We start from the raw sequence: 20,334 nt of genomic DNA on the forward strand, positions 1-20,334 counted from the left end.
AAAAGACACACCCTGGAAGGTAGTATCAAATTTTTAGAAACAGAAGTAGCCATGGCAATATTTCCTGAGATGAAATTTTGAAAAAAAAAAGTTACTGACTAAAAAATTCAAGAAACACCCACAGAGTAACATCCACCCTGTTTACCTTTTGTAAGCACCATCATCATCATCATCCTTATCATCTTCCCCTCACGCTACTGAGTTGCTACTATGTTCCAGGCACTGTGCTAAGTGTCTCATGCATATTCTTTCAGTACATCTTCACACAAGTGCCTATGAGGTGGGCATCACTAATGTTACATCCTACGCATGAGGAAACTGATACTTAAGAGTTGTAAAGATCATACAAGTAATAAAGGGAAGAGGCAGGATTTGAACCAGATCTAACCACAGACTTCACATTTTCAACCATTACACTAGTGAAATTCCCCACAGGACTTATTTTCTTTGTTATGTGGGTGAAGGTGACATTGGGTTTGTGTGAATTCCATGCTCCTTCAAAAGTCATTTTAACATGCAAACATTACCGTGAATAAAGTGTTTAGCCATGGAAATTATAAACTTTTGACTAAATTTGGTGAGGAAATACGTAACTTAAATTGATCTGATGTAAGAGTTTTATATGAGGAGAGAAATTTTTCATGTACATTTTTATTAAGGAATCATTAAATGTTTAAAGTAGGCTGCTTGAGAAATATGTAATATTATTAATAACTGAATCATGCCCTTATTACAATCTTTTCCTATTCATCACTAAAAAATAATTGGTAGAACTTCTGGGTTAGTATCAGGGCAAATCAGCAGAACCTAATGTGCCTTTTTTCCAATTTCCATTATAATATCTGTGAAGAATTACAAAAAGATGAAAACTGGCAACAGTATTGGAAACTAAAGAGAAGACTAGATGCCAAAGTCTTGAGGGGATTTTCACTAATGTCAATGCTGAAGAGATTAACAACATATTCTTGGATTCTAACATAAGAATCAAAACCCAGTCCGAAAGAAAATCGAAAAAGATGGATTCACTTTGTCTGCCTCTAGCTATAGAACTCAGGAGCCGCACTAAACCAAAAGTGGGCAGTGATCTCCTCTTAGCTGTCTTCCAGAGGTAGCCCATCATGCCTTTCCTCTCTCACTGCCGGTTTCTTCCTTCTCTATGTCCCTCCAGACAGCAAACACCAGACCAACCTGGGGGGAAACAGAAGAAACTAGACAGATGTGTCACATTCGAGAATGTGATGCAGCCAGACAGAAAATGTCTGAAACAACCCTCAGAGCACTACATAACTATGGACACAGCGTAGAAGCTCTTTTGTCAACAAGGGTGAAGTAGGGAATCAAAAAAACAACATCATTCCTTAAACATTTTTTTCCTTTTTTTTAAAATTGAAGTATAGTTGATTTACAATATCATGTTAGTTTCAGGTGTACAGCACAGTGATTCAGTCATATATATATATATATATATATATATATATATATATATATATTCCAGTTCAGGTTATTACAAAATATTATGTATAATTCCCTGTGCTATACAGTAGGAAACATTTTGCTTTCACTTAAAAATATATATATATGTATATCTACTTGACTGCAGTGACTACACAAATAGACTTTGAATGCAGGGCTACTGGTTGGTGTTCCCTACCATCTTTATTGCATAAGCCATTTTTATAATGCTCCATCTCCAGTTTCTAGTGCTGTTTTTCTTACACTGGAGCAAAAGCTGAAGAACATGTGAATTTCCAGATTTCCATAGAATAATGGTGGCCATCTACATTTGAATCTCTCCACCCGCTTCCCTTAAAAAATGTACTGAAAAGGAAAGAAAGTAAAGTCACCCAACACCCAAGCCTACAACATAAGCAGGAGAGAGAACATATTTAAACCTGGATGGACATGAGGAAATAACCATCTAAGATCTGAAGGGTCAGTGCCAGTGCCCACCCTAGGGAAGAGTCAGGCTGGGATCATGCCAAAAAGGGTGCAGGGTACAAGAGGGGAAGGGACTTAGATCATATCTGATTAAATAAACCCAGAAAGAGGGCCCCACCCTGAGTGACCAAAGATCTGGTACCTGGTGGACTGGATGACTGGCTACCGGGGAGTCATAAGGAAGTGGCTTGGAAAATGTGCAGGATCAGAGTGGCAGTCCCGGGCAGGTGCCAATTCTGAGAGAGGCAGTTGAAGAACAGGTGTCTTCTGGAAGATGGATGGTAAAGGGAAAGGAGGCAGAGGCAAAAGATCATGGTCCTCCCATAATGACATAGTATCTATCATAGAATCATAAGAAGGTGGACCAGAAAGAAAGTGGCAGCATTACTAAAGAAACTGTACTTCACTGGAGCAACATAAGAAGGGGCTCTTGAACTAAGAAATAAATTAAACTGTCCAAACCCCACCCCCACAGATCACCTGCTATTGTGAGTCCAGGAAAAGCTAATATACATAAACATGACAAAAAGAGCTCAGCATCTAAACAAAATTACCATAGAAATTTTAAAAAATAGCAAATGAGAATTCAAAATTTTGACAAATGAAAATATTCTCCCATATGGGAAAAAAGTCACAAAGCAGAAGAAAATATTTACATAATATTTCAGCATGAATTAAATATAACTAAATCAGCAAATGCTGATATTAAAAAAAGTTACCATGAATTAAACATTTAAAAACTCAGACACCAAACTAGGGGAAGAAACTGAAAGAAAAAACAAAATCTCAGAAATGAAGGGCCATTATATATAACTAGAAGTATATGAAAGCATACAGAGAATGAAAATGAAAAGAGAAAAGCTAATTAATTCAAAATAAGGGAAAAAAAGAAGTAAAAATGATCAGAAAGGAATTGAAAGAAGCAAAAGATATGCAAACAAGGTTTAATAATATCTGTAATTGGAGTCCCTGAAAAAGAAACACAATGGAATGTCAATTTAAATCTATAATTAAAATAAACTCTGAAATAAAAGGCCTGAGTGTACCCTACTGTGCATCTGGGAACCTGACCCAGTTTGGTCACTTTTGAGACATATCTAGTAAAAAAGTCTTAGATTTTAAATAATAATAGTGATAATAAAAATCTTTCAGACCTCCAGAAACCTGGTCTGGGAAGATCCCACATGCTGGGGAGCAACTACGCCTGTGTGCCACAACTACTGAGCCTGCAGCCTGCGAGCCACAACTACTGAGCCCATGTGTCACAACTACTGAAGCCCAGGCACCTAGAGCCCGTGTTCCGCAACAAAAGAAGCCACCGCAATGAGAAGCCCACACAGTGCAACGAAGATTAGCCCCTGCTCACCGCAACTATAGAAAGCCTGCGTGCAGCAATGAAGACCCAATGCAGCCAAAAATAAATAAATAAAGTAAATAAATGTATAAAAAAAAAAGAAAGAAGATCAGGGTAACATTAAATTTATCAACAGCAACATACAAAACAAGTATACAGTGGGGTAACATTTTCTAGAAACTCAAGGAAGGGAAAGTATGAGACAAGGATTTTATATCAGTTGAACTGCTTTGCTATTATCAAAATTGTAGGAATGGTTTTAATATATGGGCAAAAATTCAAAGAATCCTGAGAAATCTATTAAAGAATGAATTCCTCCAACTAAGAGATAATTGAGAACACTTTAGAAATGGACAAGTGGTTAGCACAGAATATATTATTATAGATCTGACAAAAACAAACTTGTGGACAAGGATAGAAGAACAGCATTATATATTATATGCTCTGACAAAGTAGAAATAATAGAACTAAAAATAAAACTGTGGTTTATGTCATAGAGTGTTCTGCCTACGTTTTCCTCTAAGAGTTTGATAGTGTCTGGCCTTACATTTAGGTCTTTAATCCATTTTGAGCTTATTTTTGTGAATGGTGTTACAGAGTGATCTAATCTCATTCTTTTACATGTAGCTGTCCAGCCTTCCCAGCACCACTTATTGAAGAGGCTGTCCTTTCTCCACTGTACATTCCTGCCTCCTTTATCAAAGATAACGTGACCATATGTGCATGGGTTTATCTCTGGGCTTTCTATCCTGTTCCATTGATCTATATTTCTGTTTTTTGTGCCACTACCATACTGTCTTGATTACTGTAGCTTTGTAGTATAGTCTGAAGTCAGGGAGCCTGATTCCTCCAGCTCCGTTTTTTGTTCTCAAGATTGCTTTGGCTATTCGGGGTCTTTTGTGTTTCCATATAAATTGTGAAATTTTTTGTTCTAGTTCTGTGAAAAATGCCAGTGGTAGTTTGATAGGGATTGCACTGAATCTGTAGATTGCTTTGGGTAGTAGAGTCATTTTCACAATGTTGATTCTTCTCTAACACCACACACAAAAATAAGCTCAAAACGGATTAAAGACCTAAATGTAAGGCCAGAAACTATGAAACTCTTAGAGGAAAAGATAGGCAGAACACTCTATGACATAAATCACAGCAAGATCCTTTTTGACCCACCTCCTAGAGAAATGGAAATAAAAACAAAAACAAACAAATGGGACCTAATGAAACTTCAAAGCTTTTGCACAGCAAAGGAAACCATAAACGAGACCAAAAGACAACCCTCAGAATGGGAGAAAATATTTGCAAATGAAGCAATTGACAAAGGATTAATCTCCAAAATTTATAAGCAGCTCATGCAGCTCAATAACAAAAAAACAAACAACCCAATCCAAAAATGGGCAGAAGACCTAAATAGACATTTCTCCAAAGAAGATATACAGACTGCCAACAAACACATGAAAGAATGCTCAACATCATTAATCATTAGAGAAACGCAAATCAAAACTACAATGAGATATCATCTCACACCAGTCAGAATGGCCATCATCAAAAAATCTAGAAACAATAAATGCTGGAGAGGGTGTGGAGGAAAGGGAACACTCTTGCACTGCTGGTGGGAATGTGAATTGGTACAGCCACTATGGGGAACAGTATGGAGGTTCCTTAAAAAACTACAAATTGAACTACCATATGACCCAGCAATCCCACTACTGGGCATATACCCTGAGAAAACCATAATTCAAAAAGAGTCATGTACCAAAATGTTCATTGCAGCTCTATTTACAATAGCCCGGAGATGGAAACAACCTAAGTGCCCATCATCGGATGAATGGATAAAGAAGATGTGGCACATATATACAATGGAATATTACTCAGCCATAAAAAGAAACAAAACTGAGCTATTTGTAATGAGGTGGATGGACCTAGAGTCTGTCATACAGAGTAAAGTAAGTCAGAAAGAGAAAGACAAATACCGTATGCTAACACATATATATGGAATTTAAGAAAAAAAAATGTCATGAAGAACCTAGGGGTAAGACAGGAATAAAGACACAGACCTGGAGATCACCTTCCTCCCCACAGATACACCAGAAATACATCTACGCGTGGAACAACTCCTACGGAGCACCTACTGAACGCTGGCAGAAGACCTCAGACCTCCCAAAAGGCAAGGAACCCCCCACGTACCTGGTTAGGGCAAAAGAAAAAACTAAACAGAGACAAAAGGATAGGGACGGGTCCTGCACCAGCGGGAGAGAGCTGTGAAGGAGGAAAAGTGTCCACACACTAGGAAGCCCCTTCGCGGGTAGAGACTTCGGGAGGCGGAGTGGGGGAGCTTGGGAGCCGCGGAGGAGAGCACAGCAACAGGGGTGCGGAGGGCAAAGCGGACAGATTCCAGCGCAGAGGATCGGGCCGACCGGAACTCACCAGCCGAGAGGCTTGTCTGCTCGCCCGCCGGGGCGGGCGGGACTGGGAGCTGAGGCTCCGGCTTTTGTCGGAGCGCCGGGAGAGGACTGAGGTTGGCGGCGTGAACACAGCCTGCAGGGCGTTAGTGCACCGCGGCTAGCCGGGAGAGAGTCCGGGGAAAAGTCTGAACCTGCCGAAGAGGCAAGAGACTTTTACGTCCCTCTTTGTTTCCTGGTGCACGAGGAGAGGCGATTAAGAACGCTGCTTGAGAGAGCTCCAGGGATGGGCGCGAGCCGCGGCTAAAAGTGCGGAGCCCAGAGACAGACATGAGACGCTAAGGCCGCTGCTGCCGCCACCAGGAGGCCTGTGTGCGAACACAGGTCACTAGCCACACACCCTTCCGGGGAGCCTGTGCAGCCCACCACTGCCAGGGTCCCGGGATCCAGGGACAACTCCCCCGGGAGAACGCACGGCGCGCCTCAGGCTGCAACGTCACGCCGGCCTCTGCCGCTGCAGGCCCGCCCCACACTCCGTGACCCTCCCTACCCCCCGGGCCTGAGTGAGCCAGAGCCTCCGAATCAGCGGCTCCTTTAACCCCGTCCTGTCTGAGCAAAGAACAGACGCCCTCCGGCGCAGGCGGGGCCAAATCCAAAGCTGAGCCCCTGGGAGCTGTGAGAACAAAGAAGAGAAAGGGAAATCTCTCCCAGCAGCCTCAGAAGCAGCGGATTAAAGCTCCACAATCAACTTGATATACCCTGCATCTGTGGAATACCTGAATAGTCAACGAATCATCCCAAATTAAGGAGCCCTGTGGATGAAAGGCTCTTGGTGCTGCAGCCAGGAGTCAGTGCTGTGCCTCTGAGGTGGGAGAGCCAACTTCAGGACACTGGTCCACAAGAGGCCTCCCAGCTGCACATAATATCAAACAGCAAAAATCTCCGAGAGATCTCCATCTCAACACCAACACCCAGCTTCACTCAACGACCAGCAAGCTACAGTGCTGGACATCCTATGCCAAACAACTAGCAAGACAGGAACACAACCCCACCGATTAGCAGAGAGGCTGCCCCAAATCATAATAAGTCTACAGACACCCCAAAACACACCACCAGACGTGGACCTGCCCACCAGAAAGACAAGATCCAGCCTCATCCACCAGAACACAGGCACTAGTACCCTCCACCAGGAAGCCGACACAACCCACTGAACCAACCTTAGCCACTGGGGACAGACACAAAAAACAACAGGAACTACGAACCTTCAGCCTGCAAAAAAGGAGACCACAAACACAGTAAGATAAGCAAAATGAAAAGACAGAAAAACACACAGCAGATGAAGGAGCAAGATAAAAACCCACCAGACCTAACAAATGAAGAGGAAATAGGCAGTCTACCGGAAAAAGAATTCAGAATAATGATAGTAAGGTTGATCCGAAATCTTGGAGATAGAATGGACAATAGAATGGACAAAATGCAAGAATCAGTTAACAAGGACCTAGAAGAACTAAAGATGAAACAAGCAACGATGAACAACACAATAAATGAAATTAAAAGTACTCTAGATGGGATCAATAGCAGAATAACTGAGGCAGAAGAACGGATAAGTGACCTGGAAGATAAAATAGTGGAAATAACTACTGCAGAGCAGAATAAAGAAAAAAGAATGAAAAGAACTGAGGACAGTCTCAGAGACCTCTGGGACAACATTAAACGCACCAACATTCGAATTATAGGGGTTCCAGAAGAAGAAGAGAAAAAGAAAGGGACTGAGAAAATATTTGAAGAGATTATAGTTGAAAACTTCCCTAATATGGGAAAGGAAATAGTTAATCAAGTCCAGGAAGCACAGAGAGTCCCATACAGGATAAATACAAGGAGAAATACGCCAAGACACATATTAATCAAACTGTCAAAAATTAAATACAAAGAAAACATATTAAAAGCAGCAAGGGAAAAACAACAAATAACACACAAGGGAATCCCCATAAGGTTAACAGCTGATCTTTCAGCAGAAACTCTGCAAGCCAGAAGGAAGTGGCAGGACATATTGAAAGTGTTGAAGGAGAAAAACCTGCAACCAAGATTACTCTACCCAGTAAGGATCTCATTCAGATTTGATGGAGAAATTAAAACCTTTACAGACAAGCAAAAGCTGAGAGAGTTCAGCACCACCAAACCAGCTCTACAACAACTGCTAAAGGAACTTCTCTAGGCAAGAAACACAAAAGAAGGAAAAGATCTACAATAACAAACCCAAAACAATTAAGAAAATGGGAATGGGAACACACATATCGATAATTACCTTAAATGTAAATGGACTAAATGCTCCCACCAAAAGACACAGATTGGGTGAATGGATACAAAAACAAGACCCATATATTTGCTGTCTACAAGAGACCCACTTCAGACCTAGAGACACATACAGACTGAAAGTAAGGGGATGGAAAAAGGTATTTCATGCAAATGGAAACCAAAAGAAAGCTGGAGTAGCAATTCTCATATAAGTTATATATATATATATGTATATATATATATATATGTAGTTTGCTTGAGTGCAGTGTTTTTTGTTTTCTGTACTGAATTCATTAGCATGGGTCGGTATAAAATTTAGCATAGGTCAATATGTAATTTGTAAACTAATAAGGTCTTAAAAGTGAGGAATTAAGTCTTTTAAATTTAATTATTTATTGTAAAGAGCAGAATAGCATACATAAATAGGTGCCTAAGGAAAACTTGTATTCTAATATGGAACTCTCATGAACACCTTTTTTTTTTTTTCTTCTAACGGTATGATAGTAGGCCATTTGATTATTTTTATGGCTTTAACTTTACAACAATGAAATATTCGTAAATTTTAAAAAGTATTTTTCTTTATTTGATGCGGGTGGGATACTGGAGAAATGAAAGGTCAAACACCTATTGAGGAATCCATACTTGTCTATATATTGTGTACTTTTATTTCAAGAACTGATTTAAAATTCATAAAAGGATGCTATAATAAGTTATTATGCCATTTTACAGACTGAATTAAGTGAATTTCAGGGAGGTATGAAACTTGCCTAAGGCTATCCAGCTACCAAGCGGTAGAAGTGAGAATTAAATCCAGGTATACCTATCAAAAAAAAAAAAAAAAAATTATGCCAACTAATAAATGAAAAAGAAGTGATAGAATTAAGTATTACATTTTTTGCAACCTCAGTGAATTAATATACCTAAACTTTGAACATCAACTGCTATAAACATTACAAAAGAGCAAAAATCAAATATAATGAACCTCTTGATGGAAACCATAGTATTGTCAAAGAGATTGAACCTGAGTCTTATTGTCAGGATCCAGCTGCCAATCTCCAGGAAATACAAAGGACAGAGGAGCATGTTGAACTGTACTATGAGTATGAGTCAGCAAAATCGGGACTGTACTATGAGTATGAGTCAGCAAAATCGGGACTGTACTATGAGTATGAGTCAGCAAAATCGGGACTGTTGCCTCTGGACAGGTCAAATGCTCCGGGTTCTTCACACATATATTGTAAGAAGAAGAAAGAAATGGTTGAGGAAGGTATAGATTAAAAGAGGCATAAAAGAGGGGTAGGGGAGAGAAAGATTGGGAGTTTGGGATTAGCACAGGCAAACTATTATGTATAGAATGGATAAACAACAAGGTCCTACTATATAGCACAGGGAACTATATTCAATATCCTGTGACAAACCACAATGCAAAAGATGATGAAAAAGAATATATGTGTGTGTGTGTGTGTGTGTGTGTGTATGTGTGTGTATGTAACTGAGTCACTTCGCTGTGCCGGAGAATAACACAACATTGTAAATCAACTATATGTCAATAAAATTTAAATAAAGAGGCATAAAAAAAAGAAAAAAAAAAAAAAAAAGACACAGACCTACTAGAGAATGGACTTGAGGATACGGGGAGGGGGAAGGGTAAGCTGTGAGAGAGTGGCATGGACATATATACACTACCAAACGTAAGGTAGATAGCTAGTGGGAAGCAGCCGCATAGCACAGGGAGATCAGCTCGGTGCTTTGTGATCACCTAGAGGGGTGGGATAGGGAGGGTGGGAGGGAGGGAGACGCAAGAGGGAAGAGATATGGGAACATATGTATATGTATAACTGATTCACTTTGTTATAAAGCAGAAACTAACACACCATTGTAAAGCAATTATACTCCAATAAAGATGTAAAAAAAAATAATAAATAAATAAATAAATAAAACTGAAAGAGAAAGGCAAGAGAAAGGGTAAAATTGAATAAGTTGTTGATTTCCTTATAGGTAATAAATGGGAGTCGAAGATGACATTTAAAGCTGGCAAACCAAATAGCAGAACCTAAAAAGGGACTAGAGAATTATACAAAGATATTAGTATAATGATGACACTAGAATAAACTATACATTGTTCTAAATATTAAAAGAACCAATGTAAGATCAAAAATAAAAAATAAATGTAACAATACTAGTAAGCTAAGAATAAAAATTATAGCAATATATAAAAACTCATCTACTGAAATAAAATATTTTCTGATTGGATCACAAAGAAAAACCTAATATTACACCTAATAACTACAAAATACACATTCTTTTCAAGACTACATGGCATAGACTGCAAGAAAGTGGCCCAAGTCTCAAATTTAAAAGGACTGAAATAATAAAAAGTATGTCCTCTGACAACAACAGAATTAAACTAGAAATCAATAATCTAACAGAGAAAACCTGAAATATTTGGAAAATAAACAACACACTTTTAAACACATGGGTCAAAGAAGAAGTCACCATTTGCACCATTTCCACCATTATTCTTAACAATAATTTTGACATAAATTCTACCTTGCCAGATATACCAAGATTGTAATCTCAGCTCTCTCTGTGTTTGCAGGTAAACTTGGTACACTGTGCTGTAAAGGTACTTACCAGAAGACAATAAACTAGTGTCTATAGAATCATAAGGAGAAAAGAGTTGACAAGAATTCTTCGTCAAATTATTATTTTTGTTTGAAGGTAATAGAAAGATATTCTTCCATATGCAAAGATTTTTTTAAAAACCTTACCATTTATGTGCCTCTATGAAAATTAAAGTATTAACCAATGGATCAAAAGATTAATTAAAATTAGGAACTGAGAATGTGAAAGTTAAGGAGTATTTGTAATATAAAAAGTAATTAACATATATATCAATATACATAGTTTCTCTATATGTGATTACAAAGTTGAATGCAGAAGAAAAACTCTTTAGAAGAGTTATAAGATTTACAATATTATATTTCAGAAAGCTGGGTCTATGATCCCAGATTGAATTAAAAAGCACTCAAAAGTAGAAAATAAACAGGAAAATATTGATCAAAAAAGTAAAGGCACAATAGGGCTTCCCTGGTGGCGCAGTGGTTGAGAGTCCGCCTGCCAATGCAGGGGACACGGTTTCGTGCCCTGGTCTGGAAAGATCCCACATGCCGCGGAGCGGCTGGGCCCGTGAGCCATGGCCGCTGAGCCTGCGCGTCCGGAGCTTATGCTCCGCAACGGGAGAGGCCACAACAGTGAGAGGCCCGCGTACCGCAAAAAAAAAAAAAAAAAAAAAGTAAAGGCACAATAAAATTTTCTTTGGGTATTTCTGCTTCCAGCCAATATGGAGTAACAGGCAGACTGGATTTACCCTCCTACCTGAAACAACCTAAAGAGAAACAGACAGAATATATGAAACAACAGTTTTCAAAAGATGAGATATCAGGCAAAGGACAGTGATTCCTGAGCGACAGAAAACAAAGGAGGTGAGTCTTATCATTGCCTTAGCTTACTACCTTGAGAAAAATAAGATTGTAAGCCCTGGTACAGGGATGGGGAACTGAGGCATAACCCAATGGACTCCCTGATTTGAGAGCTGAGGGCCCAGGGAGACCCAGGGAGCTAGAGTTGATAGGATAGAGTACCAGAGAAGAGAAAGTTACACAGAAAGAGAACCCTGGAGATTTGCAGAGAGCCCCCTCAGAATATCTGGCTGAGCACTGATCAGATGTATGTGAGAGAACTACCCAAAACTAGGGAAAGAACCATCTGAAAGGATCAAAGGGACCAGGGCCCAATATTCACATGGAGTTGGGAAAAATAGTATCTGTTCCCATCAGCCAGATTGGAAAAACTTAAAATTCACAGGGCACTTGGTAGGTTACTAGGGAGGTTTTGACTCAGCAGTGAAGAATAGGTAGCCCTAGACTGGACACTGCTCTGGACCTGCCCAATAAATCATAAATGCAATACCCAGAAGGCTCAAGATGTTCTCAACTAATTTAACTTCATCTCAGAACAAAGCAAGAGGATTCATAACAATAAATAAATATCCAAGAAGGTAAAGTGTACAATGTCTGGCATCAAATCAAAGATTAAAAGTCATGGAAACATGACCCATAATGAGGTAACCATTCAATCACAACCAACCCAGAACTGACATAGATGTTGGAATTATCAGAGGACATTAAAACTGTTATTATAAACTATATTCTGTATGTTTAGAATGTTGGATATAAAAAAGATATAAAAGATCCAAATTGGACTTCTACAGGTGAAAACCTAGAACACGTGAGATGAAAAACATACTGGATGGAGGCAAAACATTCTTGGACATAAATCATAGCAGTATTTTCTTAGCTCAGTCTCCCAAGGCAAAAGGAATAAAAGCAAAAATAAACAAATGGGACCTAATCAAACTTAAAAGCGAAGGAAATCATCAACAAAATGAAAAGACAATCTGCAGAATGGGAGAAAATATTTGTACATGATGCAACTGACGAGGGGTTAATATCCATAATATAAAAACAGCTCATACAACTCAATATCAAAAAACAAACAACCTAATCAAAAAATGGGCAGAATGGGCTTCCCTGGTGGCGCAGTGGTTGAGAGTCAGCCTGCCGACGCAGGAGACACGGGTTCGTGCCCCGGTCCAGGAAGATCCCTCCCACATGCCGCGGAGCGGCTGGGCCCGTGGGCCATGGCCGCTGAGCCTGCGCGTCCAGAGCCTGTGCTCCGCAAGGGGAGAGGCCACAACAGTGAGAGGTCCGCGTACCACACACACACACACACACACACACACACACACACACACACACACACACAAAGGGCAGAAGACCTAAATAAACATTTCTCCAAAGAAGACAGACAGATGGCCAATAGGCACATCAAAATATGTTCAACATCACTAATTATTAGAGAAATGCAAATAAAAACACAATGAGGTATCACCTCACACTGGTCAGAATGGCTATCATGAAAAAGTCTACAAATAATAAATGGTAGTTCCCCTTTCTGGGAACCCTCCTACACTGTTGGTGGGAAAGTAAACTGGTGCAGCCACTGTGGAAAACAATATGGAGGTTCCTTAAAAAGCTAAAAGTAGAGTTACCATATGATTCAGCAATCCCACTCCTAGGCATATATGCTGAAAAGGTGAAAACTCTAATTCCAAAAGATACATGCAGCCCAATGTTCATAGCAGCACTATTCATAGTAGCCAAGACATGGAAACAACCCAAGTGGCCATCGACAGATGATTGGTTTAAGAAGATGTAGTATATGTATACAATGGAATATTACTCAGCTGTAAGAAAGAATGAGTAATGCCATTTGCAGCAATATGGGTGGACCTAGAGAATATCATACTAAGTGAAGTAAGTCAGACAGAGAAAGACAAATATTATGTGATATTGCTTATATGTGGAATCTAAAAAATAATACAAATGAATTTATATACAAAACAGAATCAGACTCAGAGACATGGAAAACAAATTTATGGTTACCAAAGGGAAGGGAGGGGGCAAGGGATAAATTAGGAGTATGGGATTAACAGATACAAACTACTCTACATAAACAGATAAGCAACAAGGATTTACTGAATAACCCAGGGAACTATATTCAATATCTTGTAATAACTATAATGGAAAATAATCTGAAAAAATATGAATATGTAACTGAATCACTTTGCTGTACACCAGAAACACAATATGGTAAATCAAGAGTATTTTAATTTAAATAAATAAGTGATATTATAAGTTCTGAATATTTTCAATTGCATGATTTATAAGATTATTGATGACTAGTACAAGATTCACAAATATTAAGCTAATAACTTGCATTCAAATATTTTAAATATACAAAATTCATGAATCCTTTAAAAAAAACTATACATCAAAGGACATATTCATTAGAATGAAAAGGCAATCTACAGAATGGGAGAAAATATTTGCTAAGCATATATATATATATATATATATATATATATATATATATATATATATATGCTTTCTATATATATAAAATAAGGAGTTAATATCCAGAATATATAAAGAACTCCTGCAACTCAACAACACAAAAAAACCAAACAATCTCATTTAAAAATGGATGTTTGTTTTTTTGATATTGAGCTGCATGTAAATTTTAGAGATTAATCCTCTGTCAGTTGCTTCATTTGCAAATATTTTCTCCCATTTTGAGGGTTGTCTTTTCGTCTTATGGTTTCTTTTGCTGTGCAAAACCTTTTAAGTTTCATTAGGTCCCATTTGTTTATTTTTGTTTTTATTTCCATTTCTCTAGGAGGTGGGTCAAAAAGGATCTTGCTGTGATTTATGTCATAGAGTGTACTGCCTATGTTTTCCTCCAAGAGTTTGATAGTGTCTGGTCTTACATTTAGGTCTTTAATCCATTTTGAGTTTATTTTTGTGTATGGTGCTATGGAGTGTTTTAATTTCATTCTTTTACATGTACCTGTCCAGTTTTCCCAGCACCACTTATTGAAGAGGCTATCTTTTCTCCGCTGTATATTATTGCCGCCTTTATCAAAGAGAAGGTGACCATATGTGTGTGGGTTTATCTCTGGGCTTTCTATCCTGTTCCATTGATCTATGTTTCTGTTTTTGTGCCAGTACCATACTGTCTTGATTACTGTAGCTTTGTAGTATAGTCTGAAGTCAGGGAGCCTGATTCCTCCAGCTCCGTTTTTCTTTCTCAAGATTGCTTTGGCTATTCGGGGTCTTTTGTGTTTCCATAAAAATTGTTGAACCCTCTTGCACTGTTGGTGGGAATGTAAATTGATACAGCCACTATGGAGAACAGTATGGAGGTTCCTTAAAAAACTACAAATAGAACTACCATACGACCTAGCAATCCCACTACTGGGCATATACCCTGAGAAAACCATAATTCAAAAAGAGTCATGTACCATAATGTTCATTGCAGCTCTATTTACAATAGCCAGAACATGGAAGCAACCTCAGTGTCCATCAACAGATGAATGGATAAAGAAGATGTGGTACATATATATAATGGAATATTACTCAGCCATAAAAAGAAACGAAATTGAGTTATTTGTAGTGAGGTGGATGGACCTAGAGTCTGTCATACAGAGTGAAGTAAGTCAGAAAGAGAAAAACAAATACCGTATGCTAACACATATATATGGAATCTAAGAACAAAAAGAAAAAAGAAAAATAAAAAGGTCATGAAGAACCTAGAGGCAAGATGGGAATAAAGACACAGACCTACTAGAGAATGGACTTGAGGATACGGGGAGGGGGAAGGGTAAGCTGGGACAAAGTGAGAGAGTGGCATGGACATATATACACTACCAAACGTAAAATAGACAGCTAGTGGGAAGCAGCCGCATAGCACAGGGAGATCAGCTCGGTACTTTGTGACCACCTAGAGGGTGGGATACGGAGGGTGGGAGGGAGGGAGACGCAAGAGGGAAGAGATATGGGGACATATGTATATGTATAACTGATTCACTTTGTTATAAAGCAGAAACTAACACACCATTGTAAAGCAATTATACTCCAATAAAGATGTTAAAAAAAAGAAAAGAAGATGGATGAAGGACTCAAGTAGATATTTCTCCAAAGAAGATACACAAATGGCCTGTGAACACACGAAAAGATGCTCAACATCACTAAATACAAGGGAAATGCAAATCAAAACCACAATGAGGTATCACTTCACATCCATTAGAATGGCTACTATCAATTTTTTTTTTAAAGGGAAGGAAAGAATCAGTGCTGGTGAGGATAAAGAGAAACTGGAACTCTTGCACATTGTTGGTGAGAATATAAAATGGTACAGCCACTATGCAAAACAGTACAGCAGTTCTTCAAAAAATTAGAAATAGAATTACCATACGATGCAGCAATTCCACTTCTAGGTATATACTCAAAGAATAGAAAGCAGGGTCTCAAAGAGAGTTTTGTACACCTATGTTCATAGCAGCATTATTCACAATAGTTAAAGGTGTAAACAACACAACTGTCTGACAATGGATGAATGGATAAACAAAATGTAGTATACACATAAATGGAATATTAATCAGACTTAAAAAAGGAAGGAAATTCTGATACATGCTACATGAATGAACCTTGAGGATACTATGGTAAATGAAATAAGCCAGTCACAAAAAGACAAATACTGTAGGATTTCACTTGTATGAGGTATCTGCAGTAGTCAAATTTATAGGGACAGAAAATAGAAGGGTGGTTGTCAGGGGCTGGGGGGAGGGGGAAGTAGAGAGCTGTTGTTTAATAAATGTAGAGTTTTAGTTCTGCAAGATATAAAAGTTTCTGGAGATTAGTTATACAACAATGTGAATACACTTAACACTACTGAACTGTACACTTAAAAATGGCTAAGATAGTAAATTTTGTTATGTCTATTTTATCACATTTAAAAATAGATTAAAAAAAGAAAAATATACTGGATGGAATTAATAGAACATTAGGAATTGAGAAAAAAATTAATACTCTTGAAGGCATACTAACAGAATCTATCCAAAATGAAATACGTGGAGAAAAAATAATTAAGAAAACAAAAAACAACAACGAAAAGAACATCAGCAAGCAGAGGGCAACTATAAGTGTCCAGGTGAGAAGACTAAATGTCTCCATTCTTCCCAAATTAATTTTCATGGTTAATTTCATTTAATTTTTAAGAAGCTTTTCTTTTAATGAAATAATTCCAGAGTTCATCACAAAAAATTAAAAAGTGGGACTTGTCAAGAAAATTTTTTAAAGGAAATACAATGGGGAGGTGAATAGCTATTTCTGCCAGGTATTTAAATATACTCTAAAAGGTATGTTTACAACAGATTACAGATTACAACGGTGAGGTGCTAACACAAGAACTGCTAAACCAGTGGACTAAAATAGATGGCACCAAGACAGATCATAGCGCTAATAAGAACTCAGAACATAAAGCGGTACTAACAATCAGTGAAAAAGGAAATATTTAATAATAATAATAATGAAATTATTATTCAATAATAATTACTCAAAAATCAGTCTGGGCTGTCTTGGTAATATTTGAAATAAAGCATCATTTTAGTTCAGAGGTTCTTAAACTTTGGCTCATTAAGAATTATACTCCAGGGCTTCCCTGCTGGCACAGTGGTTGAGAGTCCGCCTGCCAATGCAGGGGACAAGCGTTTGTGCCCCGGTCCGGGAAGATCCCACATGATGTGGAGCGGCTGGGCCCGTGAGCCATGGCCGCTGAGCCTGCGCGTCCAGAGCCTGTGCTCCGCAATGGGAGAGGCCACAACAGTGAGAGGCCCGCGTGCCGCAAAAAAAAAAAAAAAAAGAATTATACTTCATTGGGCTTCACGGTATTTGTGAAAATGGGGTGAAAAGTGACTTATCTTCCCTTCAAAATTCCTCTTGAAACTGAAACCATAGGTGGGGAAAGTCTTTATAGTTTCATACTAAGTTTTTAAGATATTTCACATCATCAGGTAATATTCGATTGTCACCACTGTCATTTTTTAAAATTAATTAATTAATTTTTGGCTGTGTTGGGTCTTCGTTGCTGTACCCGGGCTTTCTCTAGTTGCGGCAAGCGGGGGCTACTCTTCGTTGCAGTGCGTTGGCTTCTCATTGTGGTGGCTTCACTTTTTGTGGAGCATGGGCTCTAGGCACGCGACCTTCAGTAGTTGTGGCACACAAGCTCAGTAGTTGTGACTCGCGGGCTCTAGAGCGCAGGCTCAGTAGTTGTGGTGCATGGGTTTAGTTGCTCCGCGGCATGTGGGATCTTCCCAGACCAGGGCTCGAACCCGTGTGCCCTGCATTGGCAGGCGGATTTTTAACCACTGGGCCACCACGGAAGTCCCCACTGTGATGTTATAACATCTAGAAGAGTTTCCCATTGATTAGAAAGGAAAAACATTCCTACCTTTATGATTAGTGGTTCTGCTATGGTTATATAAATTTAATGAAATATAAAGTAAGTTTAAAAATCCTTCAAAGTGTCTTGAAACAACCTATAGGCTGCTTATCAAGTTGAAAAGCAGAGAAACCATACAGAATCAGAAAGAACTTGGAGAAGCCATGTTCCCTAGAATTGACAAACATGTTCTGTGGCTTCGAACAGATGAAAAACTGAAGCTGTCAAGGAACTCAGATTGCAAGGAATATCACCCACGCCAGAATGGCTATTTCTTCTAAAATTTAATATTTTGGAGCAGACCTAAGAGGAATTGGTAACTATGCAACTAGTGAAACAGATGCTCTCAGCATAGCCGACTCTGTTACTGCCATTACTGGCATTCCTATTTCATGAGACCTTTTTGAAATGTTCAGAAACTACCATCATCTTGAAAATGGTATTTCCAAGTAAATATCTTACTGAAAAAAAGGTCGAGAACTCTGGGCATAGACTGAGAATCTCTGACATTTGGCTGTCCATTTGTTTTTACTGCTTTGGAAGAGAAGCTCCTGACGTCAATGTGACTGGTTGCTTTCTGCATCTGCCGGCATGGGTGCCAAATGCTCTGCCACTGGTACTGAATGAACGCTTGCGTTGTGAGAAGCATCAACTTCATCGGGACAGTGGGGGCTGAATCACTGCTTTCAGGATCTTTTATCAGGAAAATGGAGCAGAATGAGAGCAGTTCTTCACTTACTAAACAGAAATGTGCTGAATTTCCAGAGGAAAGTCTTGAAATGCTTGATGAGACATTGGGCAGAAATTTTACTTTTTTCAAATAGAAAAGGAAAGCCACTCTCTCATGGTTTCACGTACTTGGACAATAGTTTTGGTTGTAATATTCTAGTTACAGCCCTGCAGTCAACATTATGTCTGCTGCTGAAGGATGCAGAGCTCCTGTTCTATTCAAGATGGGTCACTAGGAGTTCAGCATGCCTCTGACACCGAGGAAAGACCTTCTGCAATCTGGAATTAAGGGTGGCAAAACTTCTTCCAATTCCTCGGCAGGCAGAAGCAAGTATGTGCCAAACTCCTAAACGTTACTTCTGACAGAGATAATTTTAAGATTGAAGTGTGGGTTTATAGTCCAAAATTGGTGATAGGGATGAACATCCATGACTTGCACTTTGCCAAAGATCAGAACCTCAGTGAATCTGGGAGCAGAGGAAATTATTCAAAATAAATTCAACTGTTTCTCAACTCAAGCCTACCCTCATTTGGCCAAGTATGCCACGATAGCTCCATTTGCTCACGTGTGCTTTTATAAGCCACAATAAGCCAAGTGTGCTTCTTTTTTTTTGCCCCCAAAACGAAACAAAACAAAAAACTCAAAACTGATTGGATGGCAAGCCTGACGCATATGTTATCATATCAAAACACTCAAAACTTTCTCCTGCATCTGTAAGTCAAACTTCAACAGCCTTCATGGTGGAAGTTGGCGATAAGCTGAAGTTCAAGTTTTGCTTTGCTTGGAAATTTTTATTTCCTTTTTATCATAAAGTAGGTATTAATTTTTGCATTAAAAATGAGTGGGAGGCAGAGGGTTTCAAAGAATGTCATATTTTTCTATGTGTACATAGAAAAGAATGTGTAATCAATATCTAACATCATAAAAATAAATTCTATCTAAACTATTGTACATATGCTTAGGTACTTTTTTTGGTCACCTCAAAGCTTTCAGAGTCTCAAGGAGCTCTGTGATTCAAAAATCTGAGAAAAACCCCATTCCTCTGATTTAGATATTGACCTCACGTAACAAAATATCATTTCACAACAGTTCAAGAATTACATGGAAGAAAATCAAACCACAACACTTAGAAGAAAATATAAATGTTTAGCAGATTTCAAGCTGAGAAAAAAGCTTTCTGAACAAAAAAGCAAGAGAAAAATAATAAATAAATAAAAATGGCCATTCTCTAGTTCAATTATTTAATTTCACTTATATCTAAGGGGAAAATCCAAACTGTAAACAGAGGAGGTCATTTTCCCCTGGTCACTAGGGGACCAGTCAATCAGCCACTACCCCTTGCTGTAACACCCAACAGAGGTTTAAATCTATTACACTAGACATTGTCACTCCATCAGTAGAAACAATACCTCCAGTATATGTACATTTATATTTGTTTATCAATTGGATATATGTACTAATCTACTAATATATTATATACCTTATAAAATATATACTTAAAAAAAGATGAGATAAAATTAACTACAAATACAAGTTCTAAAGTTTTCTTCCTGCACCCTTGCAGGTGTGTACACCTCCCCATTTTGGGGGCCGCTGTTCGGCATGGCAGTGGCTAAGCAGGAGGGCCCCGCCACCATTTCCAAAGCTGAGTCTGCGTTCTGCTCCCCAGACTGTGTACCTCCTTCCCATCTGCCAGCTCTCGGTACCACAACACACTG

At 38.7% G+C, this 20,334-nt stretch overlaps 1 protein-coding gene across 2 annotated transcripts in view; it reads right to left on the reverse strand.

Annotated features, from left to right (window-relative positions):
* Positions 1-20,334, reverse strand: part of ARSB (arylsulfatase B) — a 186,247-nt gene that overhangs the window by 82,598 nt on the left and 83,315 nt on the right. The gene's annotated exons all lie outside the window — the stretch shown is intronic.

Source organism: Stenella coeruleoalba (genome assembly GCF_951394435.1).
Source record: "Stenella coeruleoalba genome assembly, chromosome: 3".
In the NCBI taxonomy this organism is placed as follows: domain Eukaryota; kingdom Metazoa; phylum Chordata; class Mammalia; order Artiodactyla; family Delphinidae; genus Stenella; species Stenella coeruleoalba.